General features: G+C 48.0%; 1 long non-coding RNA gene across 2 annotated transcripts in view; it reads left to right on the top strand.

Annotated features, from left to right (window-relative positions):
* The window catches only part of LOC119452379 (uncharacterized), a 72,367-nt gene extending 52,642 nt beyond the window's left edge, over positions 1-19,725 (top strand). The window contains exons 5-7 of one of the 2 annotated variants that reach the window (XR_007464845.1): positions 16,085-16,136; positions 16,916-17,151; positions 19,503-19,725. This is a non-coding gene — a long non-coding RNA (uncharacterized LOC119452379). The remainder of the gene's footprint in view (positions 1-16,084; positions 16,137-16,915; positions 17,152-19,502) is intronic. The other variant, XR_005191891.2, reaches the window with a different exon arrangement.
* The last annotated feature ends 1,592 nt before the right edge of the window (positions 19,726-21,317 follow it).

Raw genomic sequence — 21,317 nt, 5'->3', positions numbered from 1 at the left:
GCCTGCGTGGTTTCTGTGGCAGCCAAATTATTTATTTATTTATTGATTTATTATTTATTTATTTATTTATTTATTATTTATTTATTTATTTATTTATTTATAGTGCAGGCTCTACTGTGGGGCCCGGCAGGAGCTGTAATAGTTACATTCAACTAGTGAGAGAAATTATGCAATACATACAGGCCAAAGTACAAAGTGCATCACACACAACAATCAAAACAGATAAAAACTCTGCAAGAACAAAGCCAGAAAAAAGGCGAGTGGTAATGTTCACACTATACAAATGGGTGATGCTTTAGCAGCACACGGGAATATGGCGAAAATAGATTATACAGGGTGTCCCAACCATCATGCACCAAGAATTATGTTGTGGTGCCCCGAATCCACGTACACGTGTTGTGCAGTGTTCCGTTGTCGCTGATCCGAAAGCCCGTGCTGGTGTTAAGGAACCACTCGCACGGACGCCGCGCGCGTTCAGTGAGAGAACGCGGGGAAAACGCGGACGACGTCGGCAGCAGCTCTACACGTGCTTTTGTTGGTGCTGCTGCATCGCGCTCAGTTTGCAATCTGCTTGCTGCTGCCAAGTAGCGGGACTAAACGCTCTTCTTTGTTACGTCTCCGCAGCCCAGTTCCTGGATGTCATACATGACAAATTAAAAATACCAAATACCACGTAGCTGGACAGAACAACTTAATGTTGTTTGTGTCGCTTGGAGATACTCAGATTATTTTTGCATTCCGCCTATAATTACATAATTAGTCTCAATTAATTAACTTCTCAAACATTATTCAGATGAAAAGCGTCAATGAGAAAATTGTAGAGCAACATGAAAAACTCCCGATACAGCTTTCTGTTGCTCAATACGTGCTACATAAAAGTGTTTTTCTGAGCGTGAAAGAAGCCCGCGAGTACACGCAAAGTCCTCGAGCGGCAAGTCGCGTGGCAATATTGCGTGTATTTGCGGGCTTTTTCACGCTCGGAAAAACACTTGTAACACACTTAACGACAAAGATAGTCACTTAAGGTTATCCGTTGCTGAGCGGAAACTAACACAGTCGTATTCAGACAATCTTATCTGACTACACCTGATCAGACACGCGCGGACTTCGTGATGGCGGCGCTACATGCACCGCGCGTGCAGAGGGAATAGGGAGCTACATGCAAGCGCTGTTTGTAGGCTTGCATGTAGGCTCCCTAAGAGGGAAGTGCGAATTTCGTACACGCCTCACGCATTTCGAGGCTGGATATAATACAATGTGGTCGCTGAATTGGTTTAAGCCTAATAAAATAAGACTTCTTAAGACTAATGAAGGGTAAGGAAGCATTAACGGAGATTAATTGGGATGAGATTAGTGCAATTAAGATTAATTGAGAGTAAATAAATAATTGCGCTGACACCTGTCGCGCAACCGCAACATCGACGTCTGGCTGCAGGGTAGCAGGCTCTGAAGTAGTGAAGCTGGCTTTGCAGGCAATGTATCGCAACACAGATGGTGCGATGCCACTCAGTGACGGGGTTATGGCGCAGGCCTCCGAGTCGGCAGTGACTCGGTGAACGCGGTGTCCCGTCACTCGTATCCCGGGTGGTGCAGGGTAGGAAAGAAGGAGAATAGACGCAAAGACAGGGAGGTTAGCAAATTCTCAGACCGGCTGGCTACCCTGTGCTGGGGAAAGGGGGTAAGGGAATAAAAAGATAATGGGCGCGTTAAGTTAGCGCGCTCCCGAACTCCGAGGAGCACGCTCGAGTTGCGCTCGAGTGCGACGCCTTCGGAGCTTAACTTAACGGCGATTTTCGCCGACTGCTTTCGGGCGCACGAACGCGCCGTCTGGCGAATGTTATGGTTGCTTCCGCGACCGCTATCGCATTGCGCGCGCTTTTGAAGATGGTGCCGCCGATAAAGACCCTCCTGCAGTTCTGATAGACGATGAAGAGCTAGAAGAACTTGACGCGCGGCGACGGACGCAGCAGCAGCGGCTTATGTATGCGATGGCAAGCTGTTCGTGCTGTTCTCAGAGGTACCCTATCAGAGGATTTATTTCTGCTCCGCGGTATGCTGACTGATGACTCAATTGCCGATCGCAAGAGGACAGAAAGCCTTATGATCCGAGGCATCCAGGATTAGGTGATCAACTTTGTGCCCAGACACACGTACAATTCAAAGAGCAGTGCCCCAACATCTTCCATGATAACATGAGGACCTGAAGAAGTCATACACATGAACGTAGCGACGAGAAGCTGCGCCAAACTGCGGCTGTTCGGTTACGTACCTGAGCGTCTGGCAAGTAATGATCGGGCCGTCATTTTTCGTTCGTGATAAGCTCAAACCGCGCCAACACGCGAAGTTCCCGATCATGCCTTAGAGCAGACGCCCGGCTGCGTAGCGGCGGCAGGAACGAGTGGGCAAGGAGCACGGACTTGCATAAGTGGAAAGAGTCGGAAACACGTCATTTTTCCGGAAGCCGTAGCAGGCGCGCGCTCTCGCGCACCGTTTCCAGGGTGGAGCGCGTAGAGCGCGCTCCGTAATCACGCACCGGAAGTCGCTTAAGTTTAAAAGAGCGCGCTCTGCTGGCTAGAGCGCGCTCGAGCGCCTTAACTTAACGCGCCCATTGAGTTATACGCTCTCAAGGCGTTCACCAAAGTATACTCCGGTGACGCCAGAAGTGGGCTGTTACCACAGCTGAAACACAATAGCATATTTGATTAACCGTACTTCCTGCTACATAATGTTTCCAACAACATCGGTTTAACGTCTTCGCGTAGACCAAGACGTCTATAGCCGTTTGTAGCCGTTCCGAGAAGTTTTTAAGACGTTTTGTGTTTCGTGGGATCCAATAGATATTTGTGGTTCACTGGGACTGCGCTTCAAGAAACCACCGGGTTTCCTCCTTTTCATCTGGTCTACGGACGCGACGTCATCACTATGCTCGACGTGATGCTTCTGCCAACTTCGTCTGATACGACCGCCCCAGATACAGACGCTTTTGTTCAGCGTGCTGAAGCAGCGCGGCAGCTTGCACGGCAACGAATTCTATCTCGGCAAAGTCAAGACGCTCGTCGATACAACATACGCCACCGAGTCGTAACATACAAGCCAGGAGATGTCGTGTGGTTTTGGACCCCTATATGTCTACGAGGCCGCTCAGAAAAATTATTGCGCCGTTACTTTGGGCCCTACATAGTTCTTCATCGCATAAGTCAAAGTCAACTACGAAGTTGTCCCAGCAGAATCATCGCACCAATCGCGTAGACCACGCTCCTCCGACATTGTTCACGTCTCCAGAATGAAGCCCTACCACTCGCGCTGACGCCCGTTCACAAACTTTGTGGTGCGGTGCCTGTGCTCACGTCCGTTGTCTTTTAAATGCAGAGCATTTTCTTTAACTCACATGTAGCGTGCGCCGTCCGTCCGGTGGTAAGTGGTTCTTGAGGGAAAAGGGAAAGGTTGGCGCTATCTTCTGCAGCCCTTGAGGGAGCACGGCTCAGCGCCAACGGGGAGGGGTAAGTGGGAGCGAAAGAAGGGATAGAGTGGAGACGCCATGGCTGGGCGAAGCAAAACCGGCAGGCATAGGCGGCACGAATCAGGCCGAGATGGAAGGCCTTGGTGTGCTGCAGAGTCTGCAGGGGTGTTGTGCCAGGCCGGTCAGGCCCGGGGTGGAGTGGGAGGCCGTGAGGCCTTCCCGCTTGTAGAAATGTCCTTAGAGGCGTGCGGAGAGCCCTGACGAGTCAAGGAACTCCACGACGCCTCGAAGTGCAGAAAGGTGGTGTCGGCCGGGGAAGAGGAGATCTTCCTCCTTGCCACAGGGGAGGCCCAGGCGGCGGAACTCCTGCAGGAGTGGGCCCCGCTGCTGGAGGTACGCCGGGCAGGCCAGCAGGAGATGTTCGATCGTCTCCGGCTCCCCGCAGGAGCTGCAGGCCGGGGACGTCGCTCGTCCCAGTCGGTAGCTGCGTGCTGCCGTCCAGCTGCAGCCGATGCGGAGCCGGAGAAGGAGCGAGGTCTCCCTGCGAGCCAGGCCTCGCTGGGGGAGTGGTCGTGGGGGGCATCCCAGTGCCACCCGTTTGTCTGGGTGGTGGGGTCCGTCCGCAACAGCTCGAGCACAGGTGTGCCCTCTCCCCCACTCCTCCTCTCCCGCATCACGCTTGCAGCACATATTGGCGCTGAGCCGTGCTCCCTCAAGGGCTGCAGAAGATAGCGTCAACCTTTCCTTTCCATACGAACCACTTACTACTAAAGCCCCTCAACTTTCTACAGCGCGCGAAGTGTCGTAGTTGAGTCGCGCTCCGGCGCTGCAAGCACCGTAGCAATAAAGCCCCTATATTTATAAAAGTAGCGCCATTCTTAGATCTTGCCGCCACCGCGCTCACCCCGGCGCTTCCTCCTCGCCCTCTCTTAGCCACCTCCTGTAGCCCCAGCCTCCTCCGCTCCCCCATTGGCCAATCCGTGTCACGTGGAAGTTCGCGTCGCGCTTTTGTATATTTTTTTTTCTTTCCAGCGCGCTCCGACTGCCATTCTCGGGCCTCTGCGACGAAGTGCTGTACGCACAAACGGATCAAACGTGTTAGGGACAAGAACTTCGTTGTGATGGCATGCTGCTGCGCCTTAAGTTGCCGCAACCGACAAGGCGAGGGCAAAAGGCTTTTTTTGTTTACCATCCGGCGTGCGCAAACGCTTGCTGCACACTTGATATTTGCGCCGTCTCGCATCGTCGCGTTGCTACTTCCAAAACGGCATTATTGAGACCAGTTACTGACTGACGAAGCAAAATCGCGCCTCAAAAACGTCTCCGCAGGGCGCGATCGAAGTTTTCCTCGGATTTCCTCTGGTAGCGCGTTAGCTGTCGTCTGCCACGGCAGGCCCGACGCAGGCGGCGCCACTGTCGATATCGCGCCTCGATCGCGCTGGTCGCGCCGAGCGCGATAGTGGAACGGAGGAGGAAGGAAGTGGATGGCGCTACTTTTATAAATATAGGGGTTTTACGTAGCAACAGCAGGTGCTGGCGTGATAGCGCGCCCTCTCTCCACCCTCCTCTAACGCGCGCGCTAGGAATGTAAAGCGGGTTGGCGCGGGCTCCACTCGTCAACTCCTGCGCTCTCTTCTTTTGCGTTCGTCGGCGGTCGCAGTTGACAAGCGATGGAAGCAAGACCTTCAACTAGTACCTCGACGCAATCCAACATCAGCGCCGAAGCACCAGTTCAAGACATCGTACCATCGTCTTCGTCCGCGGCGGCAGAAGACAAGGCGGCGAGGCGGCGCGCTGCCGACGCCGAACTTTGTGAACGAGAAACCGCGGCCAGGCGTCAACGTCGACAAGCGGATCCCGAGCAGCGTGCACGAGAAGCCGCGGGCAGGCGTCAGCGTCGGGCCGCGGACCCTTCGAGTCGAGAACGACACGCGGCTTCGACGCGTCAGCGTCGGGCCGTGGACCCCGGCGTACGGGAACGAGAGGCGGCGGCGAGCAAGCGTCGTCGTCTAGAGGCCGCCGCCGCGGAGCCCGTCGCCCCGGAGGGCGCTGGCGCGGAAGCCGTCGGGCAACGTCAACGGGACTTTGGGGGTGCCGACGCTCGCTTCAAACGCGAGTTCCTGGACCGGAGCTTCGGGCACAGTGATGCCAATAAAATAGTAACAACTTTACGTTACCTACTTACGATTCTCTCTTCTCTCTCAGCCCAGACCACCACCACACCAACACCATCACCACGGAACCCCACTATGCTCTGCATTTACACGTGTCCCTCGCGCGGGGGCATGCGACGGAGCTTTTTTTCATTTCTTTTATTTTCTCCCTGTGTTATTTAACCCGTCATCCACTTTCGTGGCTTAACTTTCACTGTTCTTTCGTGCAGTAGCATCGAGACGCTGCCTCTTTTAAAGCGAAGTTTTGTACCTCTACCAGCCAAGGCTTCTGTCGTGTCCGTCGTTGTAATCAAAAAACGATCCCGACGAACCGCTAACAATTGCAGGTATAGCAGTATAGCTTACTTGAATTCAGGCTTTCAGCGTACAACTAAGCACTCGTTTTGGCAAGAAAAACCACAAAAACAAGCTTCAAAGTGATGAGCCAACATGATGGATGATAAGGGCTGCCGGCAAACAACGGAAACAGGCTCGGCGCGGTCCGTAAGATTAGATTGCAGCTGTTGCAAAGCTTATGCAGCTGCTTGAAAGAGGGTTGACGTCATTCGAAACCCTTCCAGCCTAGTAACTGCTTCGGTTCATTTTCTAGACTACCCCACTATGGGGTAGTCTAGTAGTGTATATCACACCGATCATAAAGCAGTAGTGCACATTGTTGTGAAGTAAATAATAATAAAGGCCGTGGTTAAAGTTACGTTGTAGTGTGTGAAATATCAAGTGCGCCGCAGTCACCATGAGGGTGGCGTAAAAAGCTTCGCTTTCCAACCACCTTCACAGGGTGGATTGGCGGGCAATTTTTTTTTTTTTTTTTTTGGAGGGAGGGGTAATGCCACGCGTTAGTAACGCTAGAGGACGAGGACGAAGAAGTGTTGTTGGCTGCTGCGGCCGATGTTTTGAGGCAACAACAACAAACAGTAAACAAAACTGACTGCCTGCCTTTTCCTCTCGCGACAATATGAAGCACGGTGAGGCTATGCGAAAAGAGGTTCATTCGGCTGATCGACTAGTAAAATTTGACCAACTATGTAGCTAAAGTTAGCTATGTATTTTTTTACGTATTAATTCATTGAATTATAGCAAACAACACAGCACATTCAGTTGTCCTGTATGAAAATACATGAAACGCATGCCTGTTAAAGGGCCCCTAAACCACCCAAAGGTCGAAATTTAGTTGTGGTGTTGCAGTTGCGCATGAGTCTACAACGAACACGTAGCCGCGAGAATTTTTCGAAATGGTGCCGTAATAGCGGAGTTACACGCGTTTGATGATCGATAAGTGGTTCTTGAGGGAAAGGGAAAGGTTGGCGCTATCTTCTGCAGCCCTTGAGGGAGCACGGCTCAGCGCCAACGGGGAGGGGTAAGTGGGAGCGAAAGAAGGGAAAAACGGCCCTCGCTCGTTTCGCTCTTTCCTTCGCTACGGCTGGTCTCTCCTGTCGACAGGAGAGACCAGCCGCTGTCGAACGGCGGCCCGCGAATAGCAAACGGCGTGCGGCGAGTTAGCGTGCCGGTAACGTGGACGTGGACTCGGCGCTTCTCGGCTACCCGATGTGGCTGCGGTGCCGGAGCGTGTTATGCGAAGCGTGCCGCTATAGACCCAGTGTTGCGCGCACGTCTGGAAAGGCCAACACTGTCGCAATCCATTCGTGCAGCTAATGAGACGGCTAAGCATGACTGTGTTGGAACACGAGCGATTTGGCACTTTCGCTGCGGGCTGTAAATACCGAAGCGCAAGCGCGCACAAGCGAGCAACACGGTGAGGACGAGCAGAGAGCGCGTACATGCTAGCAGACAAACCGGAAGTCGTAGGTTCTTGTTTGACCAATGGACATCGTTTCCACCGTTGACATCACCAGATTCCCCCTGCTGACGTCGTGACGACCGCTGGGGTTCCGGAAAGGCGAGGGGAGGAGGACGGCATTGTTTTTTTGGTTTTGTGGCGCGCCCGCGGCGCGTAGCGCTGCAGCGTTTGGCATCGTTGATCGTGATTGCATTCTGAACTCGATGCGCGCGTTTACTTGAAATGTTCAAAAAATATCTGAGGTGGTTAGGGGCCCTTTAACAGAAACTTTGACGGCGTCTTCTTCCACTGCGAAATTTTCCAATTTTTTCTTGCTGCAAGCGCCTGAAACAATGACAGTTCTTGCGCACTCAAAACAGCATGCGTATAGTATAACGATTTTGATCGCGTTACCGTATTCGTGCAACTTAACGCGATTTTGGCCCGCTATTTTTTTAGTATTGCCGGCATTTTAGTTTTACCCCCTTGAGGAGACACTCCTGACGGCCGGCTTACAAACCACGCGTTAAATTCAAAACTACGCTTTGAAGAAAAAATTGCACCATCTTCCCGGGAAGTAGAGAAACCCTGAGTAGTATACGAAGTAGCCATGGGGTCGACTCAAGGTAGTTTTATCAGCTGTATAAACTTGGACATGCAGCAGCACCAGCAACGCGCAGAACTGTTGTCGACGCCGTCGGCGTTATGCCCGCGTTCGCACCGAACGCGCGCGGCGTTGGTGACTATTGGCGGTGCCTCTGGGGCGCCTACCGTCGCGTCTCTAACCTAAGCTGCTTCGCATTATCGCGCGCGGAGCCGCAGGTGTTGCCATTCGTTGCGCAATCCGGAGAGGAGGAATGCCGAGAGGAGAGCAGATGAGACAAAGAGAGGAGGGGGAGAAGAGAAGACAAGGAGAGGAGGATGCTCAGTAGGGGTGTGGACGCCGCACGGCGGATGGATGGATGGAGGGACGAAGGGAGTGACATGGCCCCGACCATAAGCTGCTTCGCATCTAAAAAAAAAAAACACCGCATATCCACGGGGTGAATGGTGATGAGTGGGCGAAGCTCCGGAGGGAATCATCGGTAAACCGTGAATCTTCCGTGTAATTCGCCCAGTCTCGCCGCACTAAATCGAACGATTGACTTCCACCAATGACACGCGCCATATGTGACGTCATTCCTATTTTATAACAGCGCCCTTCATTATATTTGCACCATCTCCCACTTAAGGGGACGCGAGCACAAGATCTAGGAAGGGGGAGAGGCCACAGCGTCTTACGCTGCCGTTTACACATGCCGGAACGTGCACCGCGTTTGCCGACGCCATCACATGACTGCTGAGAGAGTATAACCCCCGTATTCATAAACGCTCCTCGACTTGAACTTGACTTGCGACCGCCTTCAACGCGTTTCGAACGCGCTGCCCAAGGCGGTTGCAAGTTAAGTTCTTGAACTTGACTTGCCACCGCCTTCAACGCGTTTCGAACGCGCTGCCCAAGGCGGTGGCAAGTCAAGTTCCAGTCAAGGAGCGTTTATGAATACGGGGGTAAGGCGGAGAGGCCACAGCGTCTTACACCAGCTTCTTACACGGGCCGTAACGCGCTAGCACAAACGCGTTAGAAACGCGCAGTCTTTCGTTAATGTTGGGTATTTATTGTCATCGTGGTGCGTGTGTCCATGTGCGCTTCGTGGCGTAGTGGCTAGCGCCGCGCGTTCGGAAGCGAGGGGTCCCTGGATCAATTCCGCGCTACGGGCACAGCTTTCGGAATTTTTTTTTTCATAAAAGTAGACGTGGCTACCTACTACGACTACTACTACTACTACTACTACTACTACATACTACGGAGGAGGGTCAGACCCACACCCTAAGGAGCTTCGCCCCTAAAACGCAACATTTTCTCCACGAAAACCGAGAGTTGCGAGATAACGGCACGCCGCACACTCGGAGGCCATGCAAGTTTGTTGTATTAGTAAACATCCAACGCTTCGGAGAAAACCAAGCGCTTTAAGTAACTTTCATACTCATCTATTCTACCGTACCCCGAGTATCGCTACCGTCATGCAAGCCTACTTCCCGCCTGGATGCAGAATTTGTTTAGTACTAACATTCTGCAGTACTCTTCGTCAGTCACGAACCCGCCGCGTAATGCCAACCAGGTTGCAATAAGAATTCAACCGCTTCCGCACAGCGCGAGGGCTTTCAGCCTCGCTTAAATCCGACCGACCATAGGGATGAATTGCTATGGTGAGACCAGTTTCCATACGAGACCGCAGTGGCTAGTCACATCCTTTGACCTTCAAACTAGTCCAATTTAGCGATGTACTTTTTGCGTATTAAATTCATTGAATTATCGCAAAAGGACAGCCCACATTAAGTTTTGCGGTATGCAAATGCATAAGTTACATGCCCTTTAACAGAAACTTCGACGGCGTCTTGTTCCACTGCGAAATTTTTCTTACGTTTCTTCAATTTCTTTTGCTGCAAGCGCCGGAAGCAACGACGTTTCTTGCGCACTCGAAAACGGTGCTGCCCTAACCAATTGGCACATGCATATAATAACACGATTTTGCTCGCATTACCGTTTTCGTACAACTTAACGCAATTTTTTTTTTTAGTTTTATCTCCTTGAGGAGACACCACGCGTTAAATTCGAAACAACGTTTCGGACATAAAACAAACATTTTCTGCAGCAAGGACAACGGCACGCAGCTCTCTCAGAGGCCATGCAAGATTATTGCACGTAGATGCAAACATGCAATGCTTCGGGGAAAGCTAAGCCCTTCAAGCAACTTTAATACTCGTATATTATTTTTTTCCCCGAGTATAATTATCATTACGGTGCTGTTGCCGTTATGGAATCCCTAAACTTTTCTTCCTCCGAGATGCACAATTTGGATTAGTCTGGATTAGGCGGGCAGTCGCGTTTCTATCCAATAATTCAGCCAGACCAAGCCTCCGCACATTCGCACATGGTTTCTTCGTTGATTGGTGAGTTACGTAGGTGAGTGCACGACTCGTTAAAGCAAATCCTCTCAGCGGCAACTCATCGAGTAATAGTGCAACAAATATTTACGTAAGATTCAGAAAGGTTCAAACAGCTGTGTAAAGTGTTAAGAGGCTACAGGCGTGGTAAGGGACCTCGAATTTTGTTTTCTTATTGTAGTTCAATGGGACATCCTTGCCCAGTTGAACTCGCGTACTTACAACGCTTGTTTTAACTGTTTCAGGACAAATGCTCACCGATAGAGTCACACAGCAGCGGTCAAACACGCCCTGCAGTATAAGGCGGGAGTCACGATTGGCGGGTACACGGTGCGCCAGGTGCGTGTGGAAGAGTTCGTTGCATTGGGGGGCCAGTGCAAATGGCTTTTTCGCTTATTCAGGTTGAAGAAATCAAAGAACTGCACCTCGCTACTGTTCGGCTTTCGGATGAAAAAAAAAAAAAAAAAAAAAAAAAAAAAAAAAAAAACACAGGCGCGGACTTTCTCCACATCGCCTGTACGATCGCACCCGTACGTATGCAGTTTCAGTGCGAGATCGGAACATGCTTTAACAGAAGGATAAAAGTATCGTCCCGTGCTTTTTGTGATCCACTTATTTTTTTATTTAGCTGGGTGGGATAGCTTACACATCCCACCTGTGCCGGGTGTGCACTTGCTTACGACGAGCTGCTGTGTGTACACAGGAAGCTGCTGAAACAGCCTGGTAAATAGTAAGAGGCGCCCTGCGGATAAGTTGCCGTGATAAACTGACACATACTTTTCTCTTAAATCCTAGGAAACTTAAGGCAGTATTTGTACTATCATTTATTGAGATCTTCGCTACTATTTGGTAATTGTCAAGATGTGTGCAGAGGAGTAATTTGATGACCTGTATTGCCTGATAGTTCACTTTTGGTGTTGCAACATAGTAGCTTCGTTTTTGGAGAGAAAGAAAGTTATATATATGATGTGCATAGACAGCGGGACATTGCGAAAAGCGAGAGTCTACATTACCAAATCTTCTGTAATGTCTTACTTTCATTTTTACTGTGTTGCATCGCACTCAACATACAACGTGCTTCCATAGTGTACTACCATAAGAATTACTTTTAATTTAACTACAAAATAAGTTATGTTTACCAACTTAACTGAAGGGCTGAACAGTTTTATTTGGAGTAGTGTGTGTGTGTGTCTGTGGGTGTGTGCGTGCATATGGTCATTTTGTAATAAAAAATGGCCAGATGTTGGAGTGTAGGTGTTGCATGTTGTGTGACCCCTGCTGTCCTATTGTTGCTGCATTCAGCCCCTCTCCTTGCTCTTTGGCCAACATTGAAGTGGAATGCATTTGGCTCATGGCAGTACATCGGCTGTAATTGCCCCGAATATAAGCATGCACATTGACTACTGGAATGAAACAAATGATTTGCCCTGGGTATTGCCAACAGGAGTTGTGATCAGGGTTCAGACATTAAGAAAGCATCAGTACATGCCAGTTAACAGGATTTACCAGCCTGCCCTGTTACGTTACCAGTTACGTGATCACATTCTAGAAGCTGAGGTGGGGCACAAAACTCACATGCCACGTAGGAAGCGAATATGGTGTTTGCATTCTAATATGTAGACACAGTCCTTATGATGGTCTCTGCTGGCTGTAAATTTTACATCTGGAGTCTTTTGATGTGGTATATACTGTGTGTTTAATAAAAATCATGAATTAGTGAACAAATGGCAATTTGGCTGATCAAGCTTTATAGCAGTGATGGACCTCATAATTTGCATGATATGCCAACAAAATTATTAACGAAATTCGATAAATTTTGCCCCAGAAAGTCCGAGCACCATTCCTGATCAAGGAAGATTGAACTTGTTCACCTTTACTTCTGGCAAAGTAAGGAGAGCAGATTCATACAAAAAAAAAAGCAATGATATGATATTCGAGTCATAACGATACTATAGAAATTAATTAGTAATTGGTTTGCCCAACTATCCACAAATTGGGGGGAAGGGGGTAATATTGCTCCAGCTTAATAAATTTACTTCAGGCTTTTTGATTATCTTTATCGAGCTTAAATCTGAATTTTGATCTGTCAACCTCAGTGCAAGAAAAATTATATGTTGGGCTTTGCGGAGTTAACTTTTAAATTAATTAATTTATTGGCCATAGAGTAATTTCAGAATTGAAGTCAGCCTCCACGCACAGCATAACTTTTTGTTATAATCTTTATGCATGGTACCAGTTTTGAGAAATACGCACTCCTATGTGCCATAAAATGCAATGGTGTTCCAATCAACACTTTTTCGTTTGCAATTTTTTCTCGGTGCCCAAACATATTTGGATCAGCAATGTACGTTGCTGAAAATTTTGAGTAGTTTTTTCTCAAGGCTGGTACAAGATGCAGAGATTTAGTAACATCAGAGATTGGGCTACTTGGTTCTACATGATTAAAAATGTAACAGCGCGACTTTGGATAAACCGAATAGCAGACCAGGACAAGCGGTGTTAAATATCTCCTCGTCTGGCCTATGTAGCAGCTCCCACAATGCTTGGCCTTGTCTCCTCTTCTGTTTGTGTCCTAGTTTAATGCTGTGCTGTTACATATTTAATCACACACTGATCGTAGCAAAATGTTCTACTTTGAGTGTTGGTTGACTGCACTCCTGCAATTATAACATGTCCACTAAAGCAATTATTTGAAGTTTAATTTCTGAAAATTTTTAAATAATTGTATTGCTTGAATAACCTTTGTCCATAAAGTTCCGAGACGGAGTCCATTAAAAACATGGCTCGACAGATCCGATCCCATGTGTTTTGTTTGTCACAGTGATTGTGCGACTAGGCTCGTGCATTGTTATACTTCCCATGTGCGCGCATGCACTCTTATGACTTCCTTCCTTTGACAAGCATGCACTAGTTTTGCTCTGTTTAGAAGATGACTGGTGCATAAACTTCTGCACCCAACTCAGCGAAACCATCATGGAATTCCATTTTTGTTCCTTGATCCGCCAGCGGCTTTTAATTGTTGGATTTTTAATGTAAAAAAGTATCTTGGGTTGTAATCAATTTACTTTCCACCAGCACTCTCCCGTATTTGAGACATTGATTGTATAGGAAACATTCATGTGCCTTCTTCGCAAATGGCATGTGCCTTCACGTACTTAAGCTTAATAAAGTTCATGTTAAATAAAATTTAAATCCATGCCAACTACACTTTTTGTTTTTTCTTTCTTCTGGTGGGAAACCTTTGTCATTGCCATCTTGAATTTTGGATCCGTTCCAGGATAGCCCCCCCACTTTGCCGGTAATTTCGATTTGTTTGGAGGGGCTCTTGCTTGGAATCTTACTTTAGTCAAGTGCTAAGTGTGAATCATTCTTAGTGCATATGCTTTACTCAAAGGATTGAGCCACATTTTTTTCTCTGCAGCCAAGTCAGATTTAGAGCTTACGTTGGGCTCATTTCGGGCAGGAGGGATGGAGGCTTGAGCATACTGATCCCATGGACAAATCTTCACGCATTGCCATCAAAGGAGTCGTATACAAAGAAATGAAAGGAGTCTGTAAGTGAAGCTCTAAAAGTATAAATAATGTGTTTTAATAAGGTTCAATAATTTTATGGTAGCAAACTGCTGCAAAGGTTATAATAAATGCAAAAAGTGTAGAGCAAGCTGCCATATAGCTACTTCATACATTGAGATACTGATTGCACTTGCAGACACACATTGAGTTCCATGTCTTGTAGTAAAAATTCTGACATGCATGCAGCACAGGATACCACATTAATAAATGCTTAAGCACCTGTTGGTGTAGTCTACATTTGCTTAAAAGGACACCAAAGGGAATTTCATACTATCTTGATTTCTCAAAATGTAGGACCCATTGTCCATATGCCACCTTTTGCAAGTTTTATGCTGATTTACTTAAATGCATGCTTCTAGAAAAAATCAACATTGTTAAGAAGCCTTCTTTGCCAAGAGCATGTCCTTCTGGTGCTGTGGTATATGGCACAAATGCACTTCTTAGCATGCTTTCGTGCTCTGGACGAGCGTGTGCTAGGGGCTGTTCACTGAACTCTTTTATTACTAGTTCTTTGCAGTTTTTGTTTGGTTTCTTGAGAAAGAGGCTTTTTTAACAAAGAAGAAAGTATTGCAGTGTGTGTGTGGATATGAACAAATACTCTAGTCTTGGCAACCTCTATAGACTTTCTCGTCGTGGACTACATCAGTGCCGCGGAATGCCAAGAGGAACGTTTGGCCTTTATTTTCTTCACTTATGGCCACGTTTTTTGTTTTGTTCTTTATTTGAACTAAAACAGAGAACTTCAAAAGAGTAATCTTGCAGTCTACGCTAGTTTTGTATTACGTTTCACTGTACCTTTAAATCATCAGTTGATTAATCTCAAAGTTAATCAGAGAGCCAATCACTAAGTCCTACACTGAAAATGTATCATGCCAACATACAAAATATTATTGCAACAGTTTGCACACCTCGGTTGTCTGTACACAGTCCAGTATGGTCTGTTTCTTTGAGACTTTTGGCGTTGGAGATCGCTTCAACACCTTTATGTGAGGGGACATGTGAGCGGCCATTTCTGTCACCAACGGCATCTCATTATACTCGCGGACAACTTTCTGTGGCAATGAAGGGAAAGCTGCGGGCGCGTGGATGCTGCACATGTGTTACCGCGCCAAGTAGTCTGGCAGCGTCTGACAGTGCTTTGGGTTGCTCCGAACAGATGCTGAGTCGACGCAGCTTCCAGGTGCGACGGTTTCGCGTTTGCCCAGATGCAGAAGGCAAAAGCCACAAAGTAAGTAAACATTTACGCTGAGTGGTGTGTTATGTCGTATTTAACTGTTGCTAATAAGCTGATGTATTCTCTTCCCCAGCATAAACCAATGTGGATTAAAACGTGGGACTCTTTTCAGAAGTGCTCTCACTTGTGCGCGCCTTGCCTCCGTAGCTTTTTCTTCATTGCCACAGAAAGTTGTCCGCGAGTATAGTAACCCTCTATGCTAAGTTGACGTGCAACTGGCTGCCTTTGACCGTTGGCACTTCTTTAACCTTTTGCAGTCTGTTGTCGGGCAGGGCCCGACAACGCAACGCTGTCATAGCAGTCCTCTGTCGGGCACCGCCCGACAAGGGTGTTCGGGGGTTAAATTTCACGGTTTTTCTCACTGCGATTCGTGCGCATTTGAAAGAACAGTGACACATTTCTCACATTGGTGAGAAAGAACAGTGACACCTGCAGTACTGCTGCAACCTCATCCAACAGCTGGTGGGTGACGTGAGGGCTAGAGCCAAAAAGCGAGGCCCGTCTGCGCGGAAGGAGTGCGAGGAAAAGCTAGATGGGAGGAGCCATTTCATCTACAAGCTCCCACGCCGAAGCAACAAGGACTGTGCCGCTTGTAGCGATCGAAAAACAAACGCAGGCAGGAGGGAAACTTTGTTTTTCTGCAAAAGCTGCAGCAACAACCCAGGCCTGTACCCTGGAGAATGCTTCGAGCGGTATAACACGCTGCTCAAATATTAGTAGAGGAGTTGCCTGCAGAATGCAATGGAAAAAATGAATATCCTGTGAGTTTTTCTTCCACAGTTGGTGGTTTTGTTAGCGGCGCCACAAACTGGCAAAATAGTTACGGACCAGAACAGCCAAAAAGTGGGTAAAAGTTTCGGACCACAAAGGGTTAATTGCAGGAACACTGTGTGAAGCGGCAGCTTGCAAGTTTCTACTTGTCAAGCTTTTCAGGTATGCTTCTAGAGAATGCCCTAAAGTGCAGAACACAAACTAGTAGTAATCGCATGCAATACAAGTGCTTGGTGCGGGTGCTGAAAGAAGGTGCATGACAAATGTATAATCTTAATGGTCCCAAATTTGATTACGTTCTCGGTTATTTCTGTATGACCAGTATGAATAGAATGGTGGTGATGATGATGATAAAATGGTGACCATGATGAGGCTTCTGGGCGTGCGGCTTTGTGCACTCAGACATGGAGCAGCTGTGCACTGCTGTGATCGTGGGGAAAAAAAGAATGTCACAAGGCTGGTCTGCACAGTCTGTGATTGATAATTTTTGCTAATTCTCAATATGGGACAACACTATTCTTCTTTGTGCTTGGGCCAGAATTGCTGTGTGTGATTGCCTTTCATGCTCTGCTGTGTTTTGCTTCACACTAGCAGTACCCTGAGTGCGGTTTTCTCAATTTTTGCCGTGTAGTGTGTTACAATATTTGATCACGATGTAAATGAAGGTCCGAGGATCACGAAAGTAAGAAAAAGAAATTGGAAAATTGAAAATTTTAACCAATATGACCACTGAACTTGCCACGTACTTCCTTAACACAATGCAGCAAAATCATATTCGGTGCGGATAACACAGATGTGCTAGAAGATTAAGAAATGTAACAGGCTTATGTTTCTACAACTGTTCCTATGATGTCCCAGCGTGCCTATCTATAGGTTCTTCCATTTGTAGGAAATATCTTGTTACCTAATTTCATTTTATGCTCTGCATCGCTTTTTTTTAGTCTTACAAGGGTGCGAATGGATGAAAGGCTGAGGAACATATGCAGAGATGTATCTCTGCTGCTTACATTGTTCTTGCGCTCGAACATGGGGAATGACGCTGTGCTGGAGTGGAGTTTAAAAAAATAACGGAAGCAGAGACCAGTCTCGGTGACAAGGATGCTGCATCGGTTGGTCTTATACCCTAACGGTGTCCTACTTCAAAGATGATCTCAGCCAACTCATACGAGTACATGAAGTAAGAGCCGGTGAGGGGAACATGCATGCATTTTATGCAAGTCACATGTGTACAAGATTTAGTCAGTTCTTGGGGTGTAATGTTGGCAGTGAGTGATTGGTTAGTGGTGATTCTTTGATTTCTGCTGCATAATGGAAAGATTGATTATCTTTGCTTTATTTACAGTTGTATGTGGCTGTACCTTGAATGTACAGGAAAATGTGCAGCCTGTAGTTACATTGTACAGTATTTTTCAAATGTAAATTAGCTACATTAATCTAAGCACCTCTGTGCCCCACTACCAGATTAGATTTTTCGCCCTTTTAACGTTATGGTGCAACAAACGCCTCACACTATAAGCACGGTGATTCAGGCAAATATTTCTACTGTCAAAACAGTGAAACTGTCAAGTAAATATTATACATTATTGGATCCGTAAGGTTGAATTTTCAACACTGAAACTGGAAACACAGTCGATAGGTGCTTATGCAAGGAGAAAGGTGGTGTTATTACTCGTTACTTGTAATGGCATTCGCTGAGTTGGGTGTAGGCCTTTAAGGCTTTGTTATGTTCAACCGTTACAGTGAAATCTCGATGTAAGAAACTTCATTTCAGGTGACCGCAGTAAATGGTTCGTTATTCTGAAAAGTCGTTATAGTGAAAGCCCAAAAATTAACCATTCCGCACATTAACCCATCAGTTCATAAGTGTTCACCGTATGAGCTATCCACGAAGACGTCGCCGTTCACTCTCGGCCCGTGCTGTAGCTATTTGCCATAGATTCCGGCCCCACGCGCCACCAAAGCACTGTGTAATAAGAATGACACGCTCAAAGCAGACGCTGACTGTGAGAAAGCTACCGACAAAAAGGCAGCTCCATGTCGCCTCCAAAGCTTGTTTGTTTTTCACATTCCTTGCCGTGGACATTGCAACTGTCTCGCTCGAGGCAGACACCTGAACTATTTCAAATTGCAAGCGCATGTAAATGACACCGCCCGGAAAGTACAAATGTGGCCGTGTGGCAAACCCTTGAGTGCGGAGGTTACATTTCTCCGCGCGTGTAGCGGCGTATCTAGTGCAGTCGTTGAAAGACGCGCAAAAGAGGCACGCAGAAAGAAGGAAGAGACATGCCTCCGTTGCTAGGCGACACTTTGTCTGGCCGGAGCATGGACGCGCAACAATCGCCACTTCGCGACCTTCTCAGAAGAACAGCTCGACTGACTGTTCAGCTGACACACTGTTACCTTCCCTCAGAACAAAAAAGCGTGAGTCGAGAGCGAAAGTATTTGTTGTGAAGCCCTACCCGATGCGTGCCTTCTCACCTCACTGGTCCCGCTGCTCTGCTGAGCTGCACTGTTGGAATATCCGTCCTCGTGCGGCCTTCGGGTATACTGCGTTGCTGTGGAGCGCAAGGGCACCGTCCTAAACCAGAGACGGACCCATTGCAACGCGCGCCAGCGTGTCGTCTGCCAGCTGGTATGGAAAAGGCGTGCGCTAAAGAACCTGTGTGCGCACGCGGGCGACAGCCGTTTCCCTTGTGACATGCCGCTGTCACCGATTCGCGTGATCGTCGTGTTTCTTTCGAGGCTTTTTCGAATTTCCGGATGATACGAATTTTTCTGAGGTCCCGGCTGAGCCCCATTACTTTGCAACGCTAGAGAAAGAATCGATTTTCGACCCGCGTCTGTGTAAACGCCGCCCCACCACGGCCGCGAAAGGAACAGCGAGCAGTCAGGCGCATTTTCCCTTTCTCTTTTAGTGCGGCGACGCCGGACAGCTTGAAAGCCGCGACTGGGCGCCAAGAGTTTGAAGCGGCGGCGCTTTTGTTGCTTTTGTGCTTTTCCTTTTCTCTGTTCGCTCGCTGCCGCTTGTCAGCTCGTGCCGTCTATTGCTTTGAGCAGCGTAAGCACGGCGCATACAAAGGTCGCTTTCGATGTTAGAAGATCGCTTTCAGAGTAAAAGCCCTCCCCCCCCCCCATCCCACTCCCTCCCTCCCGAGGCTTCGCCAGTTACCCTTGCGCTCGGTTGCAAGATACGTATTTGGTGACGTAGCACAGCGTCGGCCCCCCTTCCCCTCCCTCCCTTACCCCAACGGTGGCGATGGGCCTTTGAGAGAGGCGGCTGCCTCGCGTTCAGATGTGCCGATGCTGCGTACCAGCGTAGTTTAGGCATACGCTGGCTTGCAGCATCGGAGTTTCATATTACATTGGCAATTCATATTTGCATTTAGTGAACTTTCTCAGACTTTTTTAAAAATTTACCAATGTTTTAAACTACGTCCTGAATCCAAAGCCCAAATTGCACTGTTCATATTGAGGTTCGGTGGCAGTGCACATCAGAGTAGCAACTAGATATTGCGCTTGCTTTTGCAGCGCACCGCTAGGCCTGTGGAATAAATTCTTGGTACTCGGTGGACCACGGATGCACGTGACAGGCCCAGATCATCGCCTCTATCGTCACTTATCGTACAAGTCTATCTGCACGGAAAAACAACGTAGCAACGCCCACTTCACAGGGAATGTGCAGGGTGCCGACGACATAAAAAGGACCAGCAGAACGAAGACGAATTCCAGTTTGGAGGCAGTGCGCATCGGAGTAGCAACTAATATTGTGCTTGGTTTTACAGGTAAGCAGCGTTCTTGTATAACCCTATTGTCTCCTGTGTTAGGGCTGTGCACTTTATCCAAACAATTCATTGTTCGTTTGTTTCACATAACAATATCTTGCGTTTTTTTTTTTTACAATGACAAAGGAAGTGCGTCGTATGTTTAAAGCATGTGAAGATTTCAAGTGTGAGCTCAGGTTTAAATCAGAGGCTTAAAGGGAAAATTTGAAGGCATCAGCGAAATAGCGAAGCAGTTACAGGGAGTGTTGACAGAGAACGGAGAACTCCGTTCACAAACTGTGAAGTTGACAAACAAAATAGAAGAGTTAGAACAGTACCAACGCGAACAACATTGAGATCAAAGGCATTCATCATAAAAGTGAACCAGTAGCTATAATGAAACAAATCGGCTTTGTCATACAGGAAGAAGACGCAGAGGCTGATGTCGACAATTGTCATCGTGTACCTACTGCTCGGCACGACTAATCAGATATTATTCTCCGGTTTGTTCGTTGAACCAAGAGAAATGCCTTTCTCAGCAAGGCAAGGAAGGCAAAATTGGATGCAAGAGCACTTGTCTTTCAGTGCTTGTCAATGGTCTATGTGAATGAACACTTAACTAGGTATGGCTAGCAGCTGATTGGTGCCTCAGTGCAAAAAAAGAAGGAAATGTGATGGAAATTTATGGTTACCTCAGGGGGCAGAGTATTGAGAACTCGTCGGTGCTGAAAAATTTCCAGCGTTAACGATATAGAAAAGATGAAGAAAGGAGTGTAGTGTGAAGTTTTCCTCTTCATGAGCTCGTGTAGATTGTTGTGAAATATGGGCAACTCAAATGCATTTAACTATTATGATGTCATGACTTTCAACGAATCTATTTCATGTACCGCCAAACCGCTCAAGGTTTTACCCATAAGCATGCGTAGCCTTAAAAATGAAAAGGAACAACTTAGCCACTTATATACCTCGATTTCCCACAACTTTGATGTTTTGATGTACAGTATAGACCACTTATAACGTAACCGCTTATAGTGCAGGACCGGACATAGTACGGTCTTTTCAGACTTATTTTCCCATAGCACTCCATGTATACACGTCTCGCTTATAGTGCAGTTGCGGGAAACTAATTACCGGTTACAGTGCGGCTGCCTGGGAGTAGGGAAGTCAGCGGAGACAGCGAACACTCCCCTCAAACAGGCGCCCCAAGGAGTGCTCGAGGAAGAAAGACGAAGTGGAGGAGAAGGGCACGTGGTGCGAACGAACAGCCAGTGAGGCTGTAACCAGAATCTTGAGTGCGAGTCGTGAAATATCACGGTGCTCATAGTGAGCGAGGGCCACGAAACAGCAAACCCTCGCTTCACGATAACGGCAGTAAACGAAACTTCAGCGAGCGAGTGGGCGCTGCACGGCGAAGGGCGCACGCGGAGACGGTGGAATGTGAGGGAGGAGGGCGGCAGGGAAGCGAATCCTTGGCAACTCTGCCGCTTCGTGGCTCCCCTCGCCCTCCCTCGTAGCTCCCTCACTTTCGACTGTCACCGTGCGCGCCCGCCGCTACAGCCGGCCCGGCGCCAGCTTCCCGAAG

This window comes from Dermacentor silvarum, chromosome 1 (assembly GCF_013339745.2).
Source record: "Dermacentor silvarum isolate Dsil-2018 chromosome 1, BIME_Dsil_1.4, whole genome shotgun sequence".
NCBI lineage: Eukaryota > Metazoa > Arthropoda > Arachnida > Ixodida > Ixodidae > Dermacentor > Dermacentor silvarum.
Note: the sequence above shows the minus strand (reverse complement) of the source record. Positions and strands in the feature narration are given on the sequence as shown.